Below are 16884 nucleotides of genomic sequence, written 5' to 3' on the forward strand. Positions count from 1 at the left end.
TTTGTTTTGATCCTCATACATCATTTTTTCCTAATAACAACAATATCCTGTAGTACACTGAACTGGTTTTTTTTTAGAAGAGGTAAACCCTAGGTAATGAATATTGTAATTTTGTCTAATACCATAATAGACCTACGAGTTGTTTATATCATCATCACCACCATTATCGTTAGAAACCAGCAGTTCCAAATATTAAAAATCAAAATCCTTGCCTGATGCCTTTATAAACTAGAAATATGTCTGAAAGTAAATCTTTAGCTTTGGATGTAGAAACTGCATAGAAAACCCAAATCTAGTTTATATCTTCCTCAGTATATCCAAACCTAGATAAATTACTCAAGAAAGATATTGTCTATACAATTTGTGGAATTTTTTAAAAGCATCTGGTGATAAAAACATAGCTTGCGTTATATTTGCTCAAACAGATCACCAGGTCAATATTGTCTGACCCCTGGCTGTTTTTAACAAAACCAAACTTGATCATTCTTGACCACCAAAAATACCACCTTTTGCAATCTATTTACTAAAATAATTGTTAGGATTTTGATATTTACCTTGATCAGATAGAGTCATAATTGGAAGATAAAGTTTTGATTTTGATATAACTGTAATAGAGAGGTTCATTAAATGATAATAGTATTTTCGAAAAAGGTGTTTTATGTAAACCTAAAGTTTAAGAACAAATGTCTCAAAAAATTATACAATAACTTTATGTAGCAGCGGTCGCCAACCAGTGGGATGCGGCCCACTGGTGGGCCTTGAGAAAATTTTGGTGGGCCGCAGAGAAATCCCACCCCCAGAGCATCCTCCCAAAGCAATTAATCCAGGCTGTGCAGAAACACAAGGCTATGCAGCCCACTGGTTGGCGACTGCTGCTGTAGGACATCCATCAATTCTTCATGCTTTATCATTACAATACTCAAAATTAAAATAGCATTTTAAAAAATTTCATCAAAGTAAAGGAAATATTAGTATTTTCTGGAAAAAAAATTAATTGTAAGTAATAAATTTTGGTAACAATAACCAAAAAACAAAAAAAGCCTATATTCTGTTCTTCATGAGATTCATTCACAGATTGACTACTGTATGTAGATATCAATAAAAATTATAAAAGGAAGATTTATATATTTCCTAATCAATAATAGTGTGGTAACATTTTCATTTTTTTCTTCTTTAACCAAGACACATTTGGGTCTTCCTCCTGTTTCCCTCTATTTTACACAAGTGGTTTATAGCAAATTCAAATCTTTGCAATAAGATACTAACATGAGAAAATAAGCAGCACCTTGCTGGATTGACTCCGTGGCCCATCTAATCCAACAGTCTTTTCCCACAGTAGCCCACCAACTGCACAAAGGAAGCCCAGTAATTTCCCAACTGGTGGCATTCAGAGCAGGCACACTGTCATCAAGGCTAATATTTATTGATCCCTAAGACTTCCTTGAATTGGTCCAATTGTTCTTTGAGGCCAACCAAGCCACACATCTTACAGTAGCAAATTCCAAAGTTATGTATGTGCTAGCTAGCTATGCCTTTCCTGCAGGGCATCATTATTTCAACTACAGCCTCCCCTTCCAAGAATATCTTCATAGAATGATATGGTGGCACATAAATTTAATAAATAAACAGTATATGCAGGCCTTGGCCACCAACAGTTGCCTTCCCTAATTTAGATTAATTCCTTATTCAATACGGGAGCTGCAGTTTACGATACCCTACAAACATCTTTCAACCTGCTTTGTAGGAGTGCACAAGATCATAGAATAAATCAACCAAATAACAGGCTGTTCTAACCCAGTGTTTTGGAAGAACTATAATTTTAAAGTATCAAATCCGTCCATTGCATCAGCCCCTTTTGAACTTGATCAACTTCCAGAGAATCTAGAATTGGATTGGCATAGCCCATTTGGGACTAAAAAAATCTATGACAGTGTGTTTAGCACATCCTTACTGTTTTGTTGGCAAATACACACCTCCAATGGAAAAAAAAAACATTATTTCCTGAGGCCATTTTTCCTATTGCTCAACTGCACTCTTCAAGGAGATGCCATCATTGAGGCCTTGAATATTGTAAATTAAATTATTAGTAGACATGACCATGACCTCCAGTGCTCTTAATAGTTTATAGTGGCTAAATATATGGCAAATTGAGCCCTCCATATCTTTCCATTTCAGGGTAAAAAAGGTAGTGTATGATCAATATAATCCTGCTATAAATAAGCTTTTAAAATCAAAGATTTCATTATGGAATATTTGTTTCTTGTTTGAATCTTTTAACTTATGAACAGTTTCCTCTGGCTCCGTCTTCTAGTCTTTTCTTCCCACTGAAGTTTTTTATTCAAAAGCTTTTATAAAGTTAGTTTATCCAAAAAAGTTTATTCAGATGTTTTGTTCCGTGGTCAAAGAGCGAACGAAGGAGAATAGATCTGCATTATTTTCTTCAGTAGGTAAGCTCTCTTGATCCAAAGAGCATTCACTTGGCTGCTCGTTATTGAAAGTGGTTCACTGTGTGGGGAAAATGTCCTTTATTAAGGAGAAAGATTTCTTTGAGACCCTGTTGGAGCATTGCTAACTTCATTATCTAGTGAAACACGCTGGGATTGATTTTAACTCCCACTCCAGTGAAAGTCAGTGAGAACCTGAGTGAGATTAATTGAGCTAAACCTATCTAAACCTGTGGTGGGTAAATTATGGGAAACCTCGTAGCTAGCAGTAACTTTCACTGTTACATCTTAAAGTTGTGACACAAAAAAATATAGTCTATAGTTTACAGGTGAGAACAGGAATTGAGTGCTGGCAGATAGTATTTCAGATTATTACAGAGGGTGAATTTTCATAGACAAAGCAAGCCATTCCAATTTCAAAAAATCAAGTCATATGTTGCTATGCCATTTCTTAATCTGAAAATTTTTCATTACTGAAACATTTTGCCTATATATGGAATGGAAATAAGGATTATAACTATTGGCTAATAAGATTTTGCATATATTGTCTCCAATATCATTCAATAAAATGTTTATAATATGTATTCATATGCAACTGTACACAATTCTGGCCTAGAAACCAGGAGATTAAGCCTCCCTTAGGCATGAAAGATGGCTGGGTGATTTTGGGCCAGTCACTCTCAGCCCAATCACCTCTGAGGATTGTTGTAATGACGTGCCAGTCGAGTTGTTTGATCATGAACAACTGAATCATGATGATCTTTATTGGAGTATAGTCTTGCATTTATATACATTTTTAATTATCTTCCCTCATTGGTTAACTTTGGTTACTACTTAACTTTCGTTACTGTTTAGTACAGTAATCCATACAATTATCTCTAGTTAAAGTCTAACATATGTTTACTTCCCCTCTCTAATCCTACTTTATCCATAGATTAGTGACTTTGTTTGCCTGAGTTGTATTTGCTTGGAAACATTCTTTAACTGAGGTTTGCCATCCGAGATTGGAACATTCCTACAATTACGATTCTACATATCCTCGTTTTTTATTTTAAATGGAGGATTCAAAGATTTATAAATGTATTGCAATTGTAGAGGGTTAAGAGGGGGGGAAGCGGGATGAAATAATGCGAACAAATTTGGAATACATTGAATAAAACAACAGGTTGCAATTAGTACAATAATAAGTATAGCATAAAAGAAAAACTGTCTGAGCCAAGACCAATCAGGGAGCCAATTGGTTAGCTACTCAAAAGGTGAATAATGAGCATGGATATTATTTTGAATGTATGATTGTAAATTGGCAAGCTCATCCTCAATAGTTTTATTCAAAGAATGAAAATGCACAGCACATCCACTGCGTCCAACTAATGTATAGAACCCTCCCTGATGGGCTAAAAGATAGTCTATGGCAAAATGCTGCTGTAAGACATCTTGATTTAAGTCTTCTATTTCATGCTGCAAATCACGAATAATAGCAGCGGTAGCATTGATGGATTTTTCAAGTCTGCAGGTGAGACCAAAAATAGATCGCCTGTTTTCTTGAGCAATTATGCCAGGATAAGAGCCTAGAGTAAGGACTCCTGTAACGGCCCCTGCCAATGCACGGCCAAATGTAGAACCAGAAGACAATTGTGTGTCAATAATGACTTCATCATTACATGTAGGCCCCAGAGAGGAACACCACTGTCGAGTTGATGGGAGTGTATCTATTTGAACAGGTAGAGTAAAATAACCTATAGTTGCACATTGATAATTCTGAGGATGAACATTAGTAGCATATTTATCAAAAAAGAACCACATATTAGGATCCTTAAGCTGCCATCCAGCACATATCGATCCTGTATTAGATTGATCAGAGGCATTAAAAATAGGAAAATTATCAGGATACATATCAGGAGCTATATTAATTCCATGCAAAGAAGAATTAAAGGTACCTGATGACCAATAGTAGTCAGAACAATAACTATAATTCCCTAGCTTTTTTTAATATGTGCTGAGCAGCATCATAATCAGATCAATTATGAAGCCAAGTGTGTTTAGTGTGACAACAGAAACACAGACCCCTTGTAAATTGACTAACTTTCAAGTAACGCCAACAGACAGAATTCATTTGCATAGGGGGTGTAGAAAATAGCCAGGAGTGTGAAATAGATTGTAATTGTGAGACAATAAATGTAGAAGACATGATCAAGTTAGGGGTAAAAGAAATTTGACCAAATGCCATTGGGGGCCCATAGTATAAAGTAATATTTGTGCCATGGGTTATAAACATGTATTGGGCATGTCGAACTCACAAATTAGGGTTAAGATGAGCCACAGAAGTGTCATTTTGAGCAGAAACACCATTAACCATAAACAAGAACATACAAAGTAAAATGGTAACAGAGTTAGCAATAATAATAGCAAAACAGCAGCAACAAGATTTTCAGGAGTCTGAGGTAATGAGGCCCGTTGCAGTTGTTGAGCTTGATATGTAGTAGATTTAACCTGGCCCCAAGTGATGGGTTGCGGGCGCATTGACCTTGGAAGATGGACTTCCGTGTTCAGATGAAGATTGAAATCTGCAATCAGGTTGTGAAGGCCCTGATGCCATGCGATGATACAGACAAACACAGCGCACTGGAACCCACACTGCTTGTTGAGTAGAAGGATCTTCCATGGCGGCATAACCGCAACCCCAGGTGATCAGCGGTGTAGGGCCTTTCCAGTTGGATCTGGAGCTTGGCGATACTTTACCAAAGGCCTTGCTAAAGATTCAGTAGTTCGAAAATTAACAGATGAGTCTGAAAGAGAATCTAAAAAGGTTAAATAATTCCAAGCATATAATGCTACAGCAATGAGATTTTGAATCTTTCTCAGATGGTAAGGGCCAGACTCAGTTTGTAATTGTAATTGTTTCTGAAGCGACTTTAATAGTACAATGAGCTCGCTCAACTATAGCTTGACCCCGAGAGTTGTAAGGAATTCCGTGCACTAAAGTAATATTCCATTTCTGACAAAAGGTTTGAAGTTCCTTACTAATATAAGCGGGGCAATTGTCAGTTTTAAACTGAGAAGGCCGACCCATCACAGCAAAAGAGGATAGGCAATGAGAAATAACATGTGAAGTACGTTTATGTTTTGAAGCAGTAACCCAAAGGAAGTGTGAATGAGTGTCAATAGACGTATGAAGATAACAGTATGGCTTAAAGGTTGAAAATTGAGTTACATCCATTTGCCAAATTTGATTAGCTTGGGTTCCTCATGGGTTGACACCCACTGGAAAGGGAACTGCCAGTTGCTGACAAGCTGGACAAGCACTGACAATATCCCGGGCTTGAGATAATGAAATTTTAAATTGCTTTACAAGCGATTTGGCATTTTGATGAAAATAAGAATGACTAGCAACAGGATCAGCAAACAAAGATGCAACATCCTTTAAGGATTCATCTGCCTTCCTATTTCCTTCAGTCAAGGCATTAGTAAAGGGAGTATGACTTCGAATGTGTTCTACATACAAAGAATACAAGCGAGTTTCCAAACTATTCTTTAAAGGTAAAAATAAGGATAACAAATTCTTATCCAAAGAGAGAGCACAATAAGAAAAGGGAAGAGATTGCATAGCTAAATACACATATTGAGTATCAACGATCAAGTTAATAGGTTTGTCATTGAACAATCGTAAAGCCAAAATCACAGCAGCCAGCTCAGCACATTGAGCTAAAGTCTGCATGGCAGTAAATTTAGAATGCCATTATTGTTGAATCTGCCAGACAACCACACCCCTTATAGGTGATCCATCAGTAAAGACTAAGAGCTTTAGAAATAGGATTTCACACAAAAATGGAAGAAAAGGCCGGATTTAAAGTAGTAGTAACCACTATTCTAGGATCCTTAGGTAAAGAATACAAGAAGTTTCCCACATATTGAGAAAAGGCTATCTGATATGATTCTGAAATCATCATCAAATGCTCATGTTCAACTTTTGTACGAGTGAAAGCTATGCTAATGAGATCCTGTCCTGTAAGATGTAAGGCTCGTTTACCACCTTTAATAATCAAATCCTCTAATGCTGATTGATAAGGATAAATGTTTCTAGGCGGAGTAGCTGACAAATTAATCCATTCATGAATGTTGACCGCTTGCGGGGACGCATTAGAATAAAGACATCCTGTGGGTAAGGGTGTAGTGGGAAGAAGAGCTAAGCAAAGTCCTATTGTTAAGGATGTTATCCTGTCCACATATCGATGCTTAAACTTATTCAATATTTCTTGAAGGCATGTTCTTTGAAGATCAGTTAATATAACTAGATCTCCTGGTGATTGTGCTCCCTTCAAAGACTGAAATAAGGGCAACATATCACCAGTTGTAATGTAGAAGAATGGGCGTGCCCAATTAATACTGCCAAGTAATTTTTGCCATTGTACTAATGTATATGATTTCTGTACTTGTAATTCAGGAAGAATTGGAATGGTGGAATTGTGCAACATTCTATGTCCTAAGTAGGTATAAAGCTCTACCTTTTGAATTTTGTCTGAGGCTATATACACTCTGCCAAGCAGCTGTAGAACCTCCTATTCCCCACAATGAAGAAACTGTCATTTTTGGCCACTGTAAAGAGGAGATGACAGTAACATCGGCTCCAGTATCCAATAACCCCTGTTGTTTATTAAGGAAGAGCATTAACAAAGGACAAGAGGAGTTCAGTGATGAAGTAAGCCTACAGATAAAGAAGTTTATCCAAATCCTGCATCCCCACGATTACCTATACCAGGAGATGGAATTTCATATGGAAGAAGAAGCAATTGAGCAACAGAAGAATTACAAGGAAGAACTTGAGGAAGATTATTCTATTTTTGCTCAAGGTTCAGTATGCAATGGTTTCCCAATACATTCCCAATCAGTTAATTTTAAAGACCCCTTTTCTGAGTACCATAGGCACTGAGCTGCAATCTCCTGGACCAGCCTTAAGAGATTTCTCTGTGGTACCTCGGTATTATTTTTCTTCAACAAATAGCCTAATTCATCTACATGCTTCCTTTGTTCCCCAGAAACTGAAGACCCCATACTTAAAGAAACCAAAAGGTTGAAGAAACCACAAAGGGTTGAAGGTGCACCAAATCCTTGCTGGATGAAGTAAGAGGGTCCCTGTTCGGGCGCCACTTGTTGTAATGATGAGGCAATCAACTTGTTTGATCATGAACAACTGAATCATGATGATCTTTATTGGAGTATAGTCTTGCATTTATATACATATTTAGTTATCCTCCCTCGTTGGTTAACTTTGGTTACTGCTTAATTTTCATTACTGTTTAGTACAGTAATCCATACAATTAATTATCTCTAGTTAAAGTCTAACGTATGTTTACTTCCCCTCTCTAATCCTTCTTTATCCATAGATTAGTGACTTTGTTTGCCTGAGTTGTATTTGCTTGGAAACATTCTTTATCTGAGGTTTGCCATCCGAGATTGGAACATTCCTGCAATTACAACTCTACAGAGGATGGTTGTTGGGAAAATAGGAGTATTAGGTATGTGTGCCATTTTGAGTTGACCCAAAATACATTTTAAAAGGTATGTAAAATTATTATTAGTCACACATTCAGCCATACATTTTGACTGGATTTTATATTTTGTTCACCTATCTAGTTCTTTCTAAGGATAGGCAGATGTTGTTGAGTAATATTACAGGTATTGTCGCAGACTGTAAATATTGTTTTCATGTTGGTGGAACACATAATGCATATAATTCTCCAGCAAAACTATTGGCTATTACTATACTGTACTAAGTTACTAAGTCATGTTTATTTTAACTATGATTTATTGAATAAGGCATCTGTCAAACATTTTTTTTTTAAAGATGCCAATGATATTCATTCGTATCTGGCTTTTCTATCTTCCAGAACCTTTGTGTCACAGCCTAATGCAATATATAAAGAAACAAAAGTATGCTGTGTATGCAGTTGCATGTATTCCATCCACCTATCTTTCCAACTCACAGAATTTGCGGATTTCATTGCTTTTCAAAAACCTGCTTCATCAGATGCATTAAGAAACCAGAACTAATATACTATCATGGAAATCAATTGTGCTATTGTAATTCTTCAGATATAACAATCACTAATAACTCACGCCATTTAATAATCTCAAGGTAGACAGTTCATGAATCAGTAACTGATGAAAGATTAAACAAATAGCCATTAAAAAAACAATGGAAGATAGATTCATTGTTCGAGAGCTTGACTGGGATTGCTTCTTCTTCATGAAGCATATAATGTGAAGAATGAGAAGTAAGCTGACCAAGTTAACTGTTGTCACCAATAATAAAGGAGACAAAGAACACAAAGAGAACTGTTCTGGATTGACCATGCATGGTAGCAAGGGAAATTCCCTTTTGAATTATTGTTTCATGCCTTCCAATTCAAAGACCACTAGGAAATCATCCTGCATCAAAGCAACCTTAGACTGGAAGTGAGTCAGTTACATAATTAGTGTTAGTTATTTATGTCATCTTTCGTCCATTGATCCCTCACCTCTCTGTTCCAATGCATTGAGCTGAAGATTACTGATGGCTCAAAGGTAATCCTTGAGCTTTCTGATAGAGTCAACTATGCAGAGGTTTTTTTCACATTGAAAATATGGATCCTGAGAAGGGACATGGTGACTCAGAGGCTTAAAGATGCTGGGACTGCTGGCCATAAATGGTCTGCACTCTGGCGGTTCCAGCCCTGCTCCATGAGACAGAATTAAGTTCCCATTGTTCAATTCCTAGCTCCTATTCACCCAGCAGATCAAAAGCATGCAATATTGTAAGTAGATTAATAAGTACAACTTCGGTGAGGAAAACCTAACAGTGATTGTGCATGCAGAGAGCAGAAGCCAGGACCAGGGCTGGATGGATGCAAGGCATCATAACACAAGGCGAAATGAGACCGGAAGTGGAACTCGGAAGAGCCAGCAACTCAAATGTGGCTAGTTAGCTGGTGTAAAGCTAGTTCGGTTCCCACACCCACCTGGTGCACCAAGGGTAGGCATATAAGCGCTGAACAGCATGAACCATTGTAGGCTATCAGGACTGCATTGTGTGTCTAGCATGTGTAATTTCCTGGCATCGTAGGCAATATGCTAAATAATAAATATGGATTCTGAAAGTTCTCTTAAACAGAGAAGCTTTTCAATAGAGAACTGAGTTCTGTATATTGGGCTAATATTTCACATCAGTTGCTGCTACCTTAATTAAATTCAATTAAATACAGCCAATGGGACATGAGAGAAATGTATAAAGATGGGTTTGGGTTTTTTTTGCTTTCACAGAATTCTGGTTTGGAAAAAAATGGTTTCCTTTTCAACTACTTCCTTTTGGAGACCAGATTTGAGTTAAAATAAAAAATGTTCTCCTTCTAGGACTAGGGAGGACCTGTTCTTTTGTTCATACTTCCAAATTTTTAAAAACAGCTCCATTGGATCACACACCACAAAGTCAATCTAAAAGGCTAAATCATCAATTCAGCAGGCAATGAAGCGCTCAGGCATTTCAAACTGTCTATATTCATTTTAAATTGCTTCAAATAAATGCTTGAATTGCCAGGAGAGTGATACTTTTTTGTTTCCTTTAGTGTGTGCTTAACCATTTTCTTCGGCATATCAAATTGGTGGGATTAACAGTGTAACTAACAGGTCATGATCTATATGGCTTCCACCCCCACCACCCCCAGTAATTGCATCCTTCCAAATGAATCTTAGCAACCAGGCCACAAATCAAAAATCAAACCTAATTATTGACCAATTCCTCTGAAGGTCTTTCACCACTGTATATAACTTTTCCACCAGTATAGTTGATGCTTTTTATTTGCTGTAATAAAAAATTCTAAGCCATCGTTTGATTAAGAATGGCCTATTGAATAAATCACAAATGGCTGGGATTGATTGATTTAATTATTTACTATTTTTAGGTTGATCTATTTCCAGAAGCTCTGAGTGGAGTATAGTATTAATACTATACTTAAATAATACAGCTAATAACCGATCAGTCCAATGTGCCACCATTTGGGTTAGTATAGTCCTACTCATCCCCAAATGCTGTTCTGAGGAGGCAAGTTGTTATGGGTTTCTGAAAGTTTTAAGGAGGAGGTGGTCTGGATATCTAGAGGTAAGGTGTCCCAAAGGAAGTGACTATCATGTCGAAGATTTATATCTAGTATCATTTCTTTAGCAGTGAGACCTTTGGCAATCCCTCTCTCCCAGTTCTTACTACATTCAATAAATGTAGTAAAGCAGTCATAAAGTTACCCAGGCCCTGAGCCATATAGAGTTTTACAAGTAATAACTAATAGTACCCTGAATTGCACCTGGAAGAAGGCAGGTTCAGCTTCTGTAATAGTGTTGTTGCAGAAGCAAACCTTGGTACTCTCATGTCTACTAAGGCTGCTGCATATTATGGATAAGATGGTCTTCAGGGCAGCCTACATAGAACATACTTCCATAATCCAACCACTAGCAGATAAAGGCATGAATGACTGTGAATAAACCTATTGATCCAGGAAAAGCTGCAACTGGTGGCCCTCTAGGCCGAGAAGAGACCTCAAATAGTAGTCCAATTCAATCTAGGAATGTGTTACCTCATTGAAAGTAAAATAAAACTATCTCTGGATTCAGATGGTTTTCATATCTATAGCTACTATGTCATTATAAGAATCAGTCAAAACTGTTTTTCCTCATCCAGATCCTAATACTTGGCAAGTACCAAGTCCAAATTTCATTGCATTTCTTCTAGCTTGGGCCAAAGTTATATACCTGGGTATTTTCAGCATATTGATGGTATGCCATCCCATGCCAATAGATGAAATTTCATGCAGGTATGTAACCATAAGGTGATTGAACCCTCAGATATCTTTTAATGGATTGCACAAAGATTTGGCCTCTCCCAGCTTATCATCATCAATTGAAACTAGCCTCTTATGAAGGAGGAAAACACTGGGAAAACTAGTAGTGTGTTTTTCAATAGGTGTAGGGAGTCCAAAATGATACCATGGTTAATGGTGTTGAAAACAATGATATCTTGAGAGAACCAGGATAATTATACTCCCTGTACCTTGGTCCTATCAAAGATTATCAATAAGAATGATCAATGAATTTGATTTCAGAATAGTCTTGAATCCTTATTGAAAATAACCCAATTAATTTGCTTCAACTAGGGCTCTTCAAAATTATAATGCAACAGCCTTTCTTTTTTTTAAAAAGGAAGATTTGTATACAGTTCTCTAAAATAGTTGGATTGAGTTCACAAAACATATTAGGATGTAATCCAGGTTTGCAGTTAGAGAAACTAGATTTCTCCCAACTTGCAAACAAAACCAAGCAAACTATTGCAGCTTAATTTTGATTCATACACTAAGCATGTGATTGGCTTATTTCAGCTGTATGACCCCATAATGCTATCATTTGCCAGTCATGCTTATATACTTGATTGTTTCAATGACCATTATCTTTTTAAGAGTTTTGAATAAAAGTGTGACTTTTTTGATCTCTCATAAGATAATATACTCCTATTTTGTCCTTGGCTTTATTTGTATTATATTATAATTTACCCTCCTAGAGGACATGTAATTCAATGTGATGCACTGAATCAGAAAATATGTTGCAGCTTTGCAGGTCCACCTTTTCAGTAGCTGGAGGGTGGGGGAAGCAAGGTCAGCTGCTCCAGGGATAAATGGTGGTGCCCTCTTCTTATTTCAAGCTTTCTTAGCCATGCTAAGAGGGGAGGATTACTCCAATTCCTGCCCCTGGATGAAAAGAAACGAGCTTTTGGTACTGCTAAATTAAAAAAATCAGGACCTTTATTCCTGTCCATTCTGAGATAAGCATTGGGTCTCTCTCTCTCTCTCTCTCCTCCCTCCCTCCCCTCCCTCCCTCCCTCCCCTCCCTCTCTCTGTGGAAGAGGTCTTAGCTTTAGCCAAACTGAAAGCACATCAATTGAATGCAGGATCCCAGGTGCAACTTACAGCCTCTTCAAGTAAGGGCTAGAAAATTCCTGCCTAAAATTCAGGGTTGCTGCTACTAGTCAGGGCAACATTATGAACTGGATGAACCAATGGTTGATTTGGAACAAAACAATTGTTATGTTACTGCAGAACACAAAAGGAAGACAGTTGATTCCCTTAAGTGCTATGATTCTGTCCTATGATACATTCCATATTTTATTACTTTTTGCTTTAGGCAACTGCTTGTGCAACAACAGTGACTCACATCCCTTACACTTCAGCAATCTTTCTCCGTCTTTAGAACTGTGTTTTAAGAGGGCAAAATACACAAGTACTTATTGTAGTGTTTATCCTGTAATAAGCTTGGGTTTCCCCCCCCCCCTCTCTCTCTCCCTCCCTCCCTTTTTTATTTTTATACTTCAGGAAAAGAATTTGGCAACAAAAGTCTGCAATGGACTTTTTGATGGGTGCCAGCTGCTATGCAAATATTAAGTTACACTTTGTTTTTCACCGCCAATATTTTGCTGGTTGGTCACTGTCCTTTATTTTAGCATCAGAATGCCTGAAGAGGAAAACAAGGAATAACCACTTCGAAATCAAAGAATTCAAATTTCAAACACATTCTTACCACAAGAACTGGTAACAGTGGGGTAGACATGCTTCAAAGGCAGCAGAATGTCCTTTGTTAGAGATTTTAAAGAGATTGGTCTATGGGCCCTTAGCAATATTATACCAATGGGTCGCTTCATTGGTAAGGGTGGACTGGATGACCCTTGATTTAATTTCAGATCAATGGTTTGGATGATGTTTGTGGTAACCAAAATATCAATGTCACCTGAGCACAGAACTGTATTGACATCAGCCAGCAGAAAACATTTCCACAGTCAGTGTTTTTATTTCTCAAAAGCAATTTGAAAATGACCTTGAATTGTTTTCACTGCCACCAAAGCTTTATATGATTAGAACAAGGAGCAAAAATTATTTCTTGCCCCAAGTTGCTACAGAGCTTCACTCCCACTCAAAATTTTTCTATCCTTCTTCACACAACAGTGGAAGAAACTTTTTCAAAAAAACATCATAGCGCTTGTCAACCATGAAATGTGAGGAAGAAAAGGGAGAAATGGAGAAAAACAAAACAATTTATTCTGCTTTTGCTTAGCTACTGTCTGAAGGGGAGATGTGAAGCTGCCAAGACAGCATTCCCTTTATAGGACCTGTTAAGGACAATAAACCCCAGGAAGATGTGTAACACAAGCAGGGATACAGACTGTCCCCAAATACCACTGGTGGGAGGGAAATCACACTTAAACAGGTCCAAAAACTAAAATAGAAAGGAAGTTCATTCTTTATATTCATTGTACTTGTCAAACATACAAATTAAGATACTAATATTTTAGAATGATTGTTTTTTATGAAAGTTTGTCTGTACAGGTACTTGTGTGTGAGAAAGACAAACGGACAGACAGAATTTCCCACAATTGGAGGAACATACCTTAGGAGTTTTCCTTCCTCTGGTATGGGAACACGTATCAGGGACCATGGGGTCAAAGAGCTGTCTATATTGGCAGCTCAGCATGAGAATGGCAAAAATTGCAATAACCTTCCATGAACTCTGCCCATTTGGTTGTTGATAGCCTGCCTGTTTTCACTCTTATCATCGCAGTTCATTAATCCTATAATACTGGATTGAAATACTTGAGGACTTAGCCAGCCACTATATGAATAGGTGGTGTGTTTAATTGGTCAAACTTTGTGAAAGGATTTGACATCAGGTTGCAAAGGGATTTGCTGTCATAGAATGGATATGCTTCAAAATTAAAGTTATAAATACTACAGTGATAGTGAATATTATTTGTGCTTCATTTCAATAGTAATGACTCATCTAATTAAACTGATCAGCTGTGGATTCAAGAAAAACAAAGAAACTTTTCCTTAGGAAGTCCAACAGCTTCTGAAATATATGATGAAAGCTCCTAGTTTATTAAATAATTTAATGGGGCTATTATGAGATAAGACATTTCCACTTCTCCAGGATCAACAGTCATATGCAAGAGGGCTGTACTGATAGATTCAGGAGAATATCAAGGTTTGAATAAGGAGAAAACCATATTTAAGGGAAATAACCATTCAAATACGGTATAAGAATGCAAAATCTCAAAACTAAACATGAAAAGGTGGATAGGAGTAGGAGGGGTGTGGAATGACAGAAAAAGGAGGACAGAGAAAGAAATGTTTGGTTAGAAGATAGGGAAAATGTTTATTGAGTGAATCATTTCTTGGGTCACATTGAGAAACAATGCTTAAAGTTTCCCACTGAAAGAAGAGAATCTTGCCCATTTCATATAAACCAGCTGAATAATACACTTATTTATCAGTTAGAATAGCACACCACGGTATTCACCACCACTGCCTATGTAAGGGGTATGTATAGAATTTATAAATTTATAAATGTTGTGAATTCCCTATAAAAGCACCTGAAGTAAGTCTACTGTATCTTCTCCTCCAAAGCTGGAAGACTTAAGCTTGCTCAAGTGTATCATCTGCTTCAGATTAGAATAATATAAGAAAATGAATTATCAGGTTGCTGCTGCTAATTATCATCATACAATCAATAAGATGTTTAGATTGGATTTGACATTTTTGTCCACCTATCAAGTCCTTCCCAAGAACGTGTGGTAGGGTGATACTATTGTTTGAAGGTGTGAGAAGTATCATTGTTCTTAAGCCATGCTTATGCAAGATATTTTTTGTTTAAAAAAAGAACCTCATATTTATCTTGCCTAATCAAAGAACCTTGGTATAAATCTTTCTTCCACCTACTTTCCAAGATCCCAGGTATGTGCTTTCTAAACTTTCATTATAAAAGCTTCCTACTTTCTATGCTGCCAGATTCTATATTTGGCACATTGTGGGCTGAGAAGCAAAGAAGAAATACTTACAAAATGAGATCATATAATCCAAAATGACATACTGTTTTATTAACAGTGTCAATATTTAATTTAAAGAAAGCTTCTGCTTCTGTCAGATCATTCTTTATTTTTCAGGCTGCCAAGTTCACACTCTGCTGCAGGTTCTAATAATTGGCAACTTTGGGAATGACGAATTTTATATAATGGCGAATAAGCACGTCAGGCTCATTTCCATTAGTGGTGAAAAGTTACAACATGGCATTCTTGATTTATTTACAAATATATTATAGATTGGACCTCCCTCCCTTTTTCACACACACGCACACACCCATGCACAGCCACCCGTCCTTGACTATACATTCATGGGACAAGGGAAAGATAACTTGAAATAGGCAGGAAATGGTGGGGAGGGGAGGAAGCCCAGTGAAATAATTTTTTGTTGTTTCTAATCACCTGCAGTAAAAGTATTTCATCCCAAACATTCCATCAGTTCCATTAAATAGAGGAAAAGAGGAAACTCAGAATGAAGGAGCTTGCTTGCTTATTTATTTTTTATTTATTAAATTTGTACATTGCTCAACTTCCAACTTTCTGGTGATTTACAAGTAAAACATAGAACCCTGCTCCAAATAATACAGTAATAAAAACAAGGAACCAAAGATGATGAAGAACAAAGACCTGGGCAACAATAAAATCACCCATTTCTATACCTGTAGCCAAGCTTAGCCAAGGCCTAAGCTAAGTACTAGGTTTTAAGGACCCTTTAATACTAGCAGGGAGGGGCCCCACAGATCTTGAGGGGACCCTCATTCCAAATGGCAGGCATTATGACAGACAAACTTCCAGGATCCCAATAGATGGCATTGTTTAATCAGCGGCTGAGCAGATATTTGGAGAGATAGATGGTTTCTCTCTAAACTGTATGCTATGTAGGACTTTACAGCTAATGACCAGCACTTTCAATTGCACCTGGAAGCAAACTGGCAACTAGTGCAGGTCACAAAACAGAGATATTATATGAGCCTACCAAAGATGCCCATCGCTGCTTGTGTACTCTGGACCAGTTGACCTTTCTGGACAGTTTTCAAAGGCAGTCCCATGTAGAGCATAGACCATAAATGACTATCTGAAGGTTCTCCCAATCTAGGAAAGGGCACAAGATGGAGTACAAAGGAATTCCTGGCTACAACTGCCACTTCTGTGAGTCCAGGAAGATCCTCAGACGGTATGTCACTCTTGAATGGAGAAGTGCTTCCCCATTAAATGTTAAAGAAGGAACATCCCAGATATGGGTGGCAATGCAGTAAGATTGAGTTGGGGAAGATATCTCTCTACACAACCTCCAGACACTAGGACAGAACTTCAATAGCCTCACGTGGCTAACTATGGTGAAATATATAATTTGTATTATCAGTATGCAAAACTCCATACTCTGTTATGATGCAAAACTCCACGCTGATGATGCAAAACTCCACACTGTCTTATGACCTCATCCATCAATTTAATGAAGATGTTGGAGAGCAGAGAGAGTAGAAGCTAGTTGCCCCTCACAAAGGAAGGTCATAGGGA

At 37.4% G+C, this 16884-nt stretch overlaps 1 long non-coding RNA gene across 1 annotated transcript in view; it reads left to right on the forward strand.

Annotated features, from left to right (window-relative positions):
- LOC148125875 (uncharacterized) overlaps window positions 1-16884 on the forward strand; it is a 70926-nt gene that overhangs the window by 29465 nt on the left and 24577 nt on the right. The gene's annotated exons all lie outside the window — the stretch shown is intronic.

This window comes from Pseudonaja textilis, chromosome 4, assembly GCF_049901715.1.
Source record: "Pseudonaja textilis isolate UNSWEBS1 chromosome 4, rPseTex1.2, whole genome shotgun sequence".
NCBI classification, from domain to species: Eukaryota; Metazoa; Chordata; class Lepidosauria; order Squamata; family Elapidae; genus Pseudonaja; species Pseudonaja textilis.